This window comes from Arachis ipaensis, chromosome B02 (genome assembly GCF_000816755.2).
Source record: "Arachis ipaensis cultivar K30076 chromosome B02, Araip1.1, whole genome shotgun sequence".
In the NCBI taxonomy this organism is placed as follows: domain Eukaryota; kingdom Viridiplantae; phylum Streptophyta; class Magnoliopsida; order Fabales; family Fabaceae; genus Arachis; species Arachis ipaensis.
Window position 1 is genome coordinate 99578666 of NC_029786.2, and position 4474 is coordinate 99583139.

At 32.6% G+C, this 4474-nt stretch overlaps 1 pseudogene; it reads right to left on the bottom strand.

Moving 5' to 3' along the window:
• Positions 1388-3425, bottom strand: LOC107627807 (annotated as a pseudogene).

The window sequence follows — 4474 nt, forward strand, 5'->3', positions numbered from 1 at the left end:
ATTATTTTCACTTCTCTTAGGAAATACTGATACTACTTAGAAATTTATTAACATACATGCATTTGGAGGCTCTCGATTTCTAATATATATCATTTCCTCTCATTAAGATGCAGAAAAATATGTTCAGATTATAATAAAAAAATTATTCCTTGAGTGATATTTATTCACAATAAAGGTAAATAGAACTAATCCATTGTTTATAATGATATTTACACACTTATTTGAATATTTAGAGATCAATTTATGCTAATTAACTAGAGATTTTAGGTATGCATACGGTGAATCCAATGATGTGACAACATAATTGATAATGTATGAAAAGTGAATGTAAAAATACATGTAAATAACTAAATATCTTCCTCTGTCACACCGAAGGTTTAGTTTTGGTTTTGACACGTCAGCTTATATAAGAGCTAGCGTATGCTTAAATCACAAACCACGCAGCCATACAGTGTGTTATTCTTTTCGCCTTTTACTAAAGAATACCGTGTGCACGTTGCTTAGAGTGGCATACGCCAATTTTTTAAAGAGCCTCTCCCCTTTGGGACTGCCCTTCAATTAAGTGAAATTCTTGTTTTATGTGTTACTATTTTTTCAATATCTAAATTCAATTTCCTGATTAGTGTACTTTCTAGTAGAACTAAGCTAGCCCTTCAATTAAGTAAAATTCTTGTTTTATGTGTTACTATTTTTTCAATATCTAAATTCAATTTCCTTATTAGTGTACTTTCTAGTAGAACTAAGCTAGTCAGAGTAGTTTTTCATTGGTTGGTTTTGTTATAGCTTGAATAGTCTCTTTTGGCCTATTATTTTTCATTCCTTGGTTTTGTTATAGCTTGAATAGTCTCTTTTGGCCTATTATTTCACCTCTATTAATAGGGACTCTTTTTTGTTATAAAATAAAAAAAATATTTTCACAAAAAAATTATTCTAAAGTGACTACATTGACTAATACAATGATTTATGATATGGGTTTTGTTAACCAGGTTAAAAATACCACATTGATTATATTAAAAATTTTAAATTCTTTATTATTATACTCTTAATATGATATTAGCTAAATTCTTATGATATTGCACAAATAAACAAGTGCAGAGAGTCATAATCGAACATTTTATATATGCAAGATATGTGCTTGTTCTTGGAGCCACTTCTCAATTAAGTTCCTGCTTCATTCAGTTGGTTTGCACTTTACACTAATTGGATACAATAGAGCTTCAATTTACACAAGAAAGTAGTGACTGGTATTCTATCTTCAGTTCACATACAATTGCAGCCTATTGATATACGACATGTTAAATTTCAACACTGAAAAAATTTTCAGATGATTGGCCATTTCTCTGAATCTTGAATGTAGTGTTTCAGTTTCAAAACGGTGCACAATGTTGATGTTCTGGAAGAAGCATTGAAGTTCTACTTCTAATTGTAGAAAGCCAGGGTGGGACATTTTATGTCACAAAAATCCAGTTCAAGATAACATGTACAACCATGAACAAGTAAATATCTTTGTCATTTGGAGTCCTACATCGGAGACATTACCCATGTTTTGGACATGACAGCCAGTATAAAATCCACTAAATACATCGTTCTTGGAGCACGCAGCCACGCACTGTGCACAAAGCGAACTATTCTTTCGCCTTTTACTAAAGAATACCGTGTGCACATTGCATAGAGTGGCATACGCCAATTTTTTGAGGATCTTTTCCTTTATTAGGAAATTGATCCATAGTTAAGTTTAATTCTTATTACTTTATTGGTAGGTTTTTGAGGCTCTTGTTGTGATTCATCAATTGGTGAATTGAAATTTCAAAAGACAGTGGTAGTTTGGAATCAGAGAGCTCTTGAACCACTTCTTGCATTGATGGTCTCAACTTTGGATTGGAATTCAATCATGCCAATGCTATTGTTGCCACTAAAACTATCTCTTTTGCATCTCTTTGAAGCATAGGAAGACGAAGGCGAGAGTCCAAGAGATCCTTCAACATGTTTTGAATACAAGAGCACCACTCCAAAACTATAAAGGTCTCATTTTTCGGTCACACTCAAGAGTGTAGGCAAGCTCTACAAAAGGCCAAGAGGTTAAAAACGAAAACAGAAAATGAAAACGCAAACTAAACACATTAGAATTCATATTGTTCGGTTAAGTTCACACGTGCAATTTCAAAGACCAAATTAAATGTTTATTTTCTAAAAACTGTACCTGGGGCAATATAACCGCGTGTACCGACTAGCAATGTTTGATTTGAAGAATCAGGATCAAGAAGTGTAGCAGTGCCAAAATCCGAAACAAAAGCCTCCAAGTTTGAGTCCAACAAAACATTGTTACATGTTACATCTCTATGAACAATTGGTGGCTAACAATCATGATGCATGTAACACAAAGCATTTGCTATTCCTTTAATGATATTCATCCTCTTCCTCTAATTCAAATCCTTAGCTTCCACATCATTGCTCAACACACAAAATAAGCTTCCTCTTTCCTTGTATTCATAGATAAAAAACATGTACCTATTGTGAAGACAATAGGCATAAAGCTTGACAATGTTTCAATGCCGGATTCGCGATAACATCATAAACTCATTGCGGAAACTCTTGTCAAATGAAGGGTTCTGAGATTCTTTTTGATGAAGTTTCTTCAATGCAACAGTTCTACCACTTGGCAAATTTGCTTGGTAAACACTACCATATGCACCAGTTCCAATGCAGTATCTATTATCAAAGTCTTGTGTTGCATCAATTATGTCCTCAAATGCAATTTTCCCATCATAGTTCCATATAGAGAATAAGTCTCCATTCTTTGTAGAAACTCTTTCAACTTTTGTCTTAGCCACATGTTTTGTAAAACACAAGGTGGCAAGAAATAGTAAGAGAATGAATCCAATGATGGAAAGAGCAATTACAATTGTGTGCTTTGCTTTGTTTGATGATGGTGACTTTCTTTGTTGGACAGAGTGGCATGATGACAAATTTAGAGAGCCACATCCAATCAATGAGTCTTTTCGGAAAGAACAATAATCTAGGAGCTTGTCATGATGATCTTGTGAAAAGTCAAAGGAATTATATGAAAGGTTAATGAACCTTAGAGCAGCAAGTTCCTTGTTTAATTTTCCTGTAAAATTATTGTAACTAAGATCCAAACTCTCTAGCTTTGAAGCTAATCCATCAATATATGGAAGCTCACCACTGAAAAAATTATGGGTAAGGTCAACATTGGTAGCACAACCAATTTTGAAAGTAATGCTTCCATTTAGCATGTTGTGGTTTAAATCAATTGTTGCATTAAGAGCACAATAAGGGAAAAGAGTTTGTACAGGACCTTTCAAGTGGTTGTGAGAGAGGTCTATGTATGAGAGGCTTATGGCTTTGGCAATACTTGATGGTAGTGAGCCACTCAATTTATTTGATGAGAGGTCCAAAGAAGACATTTTATCCAATTGAAAAAGTTGTGGTGGTATTGAACCATTTATTAGGTTGTTTTCTATGTGCAATACTTGCAAAGAAGATAAACATCCTATTTCAGAAGGGATTGGACCTGTGAGTAAATTATTTGAGAGATTTAATATTTTCAAATGCATTAGATTGCATAATTTTGTTGGTATAGGACCTTCAATTCTATTTGAATGAAGAAAGTGTTGAGTCAAATTCTCTAATTGACTCAAAGTGGAAGGAATTATACTAGAGAGCGAATTTTTATATAGAGATAATCTCTCTAGACGACTTAAATTTTTTATCTTTTCTGGTATGAAACCTTTAATTTTATTTGAATTGAGGTTAAGATTGATCAATGCTCCAATCTAGAGAAAAAAAAAGGGATTGAACCAATGAGTGAATTTTTTAAGAGAGACAATAATATTGTTAAACAACTTAAGTTTTCAAGTTCTAATGGTTGGAGCCATGAAGTTGGTTTGAATCAAGAATTAGTTGGGTCAAATTCTTCAATTGCATGCCAAAACTAGAAGGAATTAAACCAGTGAGTAAATTATTAGAAAGAGACAATATTTTTAAATGGTTTAAATTTGATTTGTATTAAGAGAGAATTCAGTCAATTTTTTATCAATCCAAAAAGTAAAAAGAATTTGACTAATGAATAAATTATCTGAAAAAAATAATATTTCTAGATGACTCAAATTATCTATTTCTATTAGTATAGGATCTTCAATTTAGTTTGAATTAAGAGAAAATTAGATTAAATTCTTTAATTGACCAAAACTAAAAAAAATAGTACCCCTTAGTGAATTGCAAGAGAAGTCAAGCATCTCAAGTTGACTTAGATTTGAGAGTGTTTTAGGCAGCTTACGTTGGAGTTCATTGGTGGAAAGACCAAGATTGACAAGCTTAGTAAGAGGTGCCTATTTCTTTTGGGATGCTTCCTCTTAGTCCTAAGCCAATAAGTTGTAGAGTTGCTAAGTTAGGAGTGGCTCAATAATAAAAGTTGAAAATCTTGTTCGTAAAATATGGTTTGTTTTATATATAT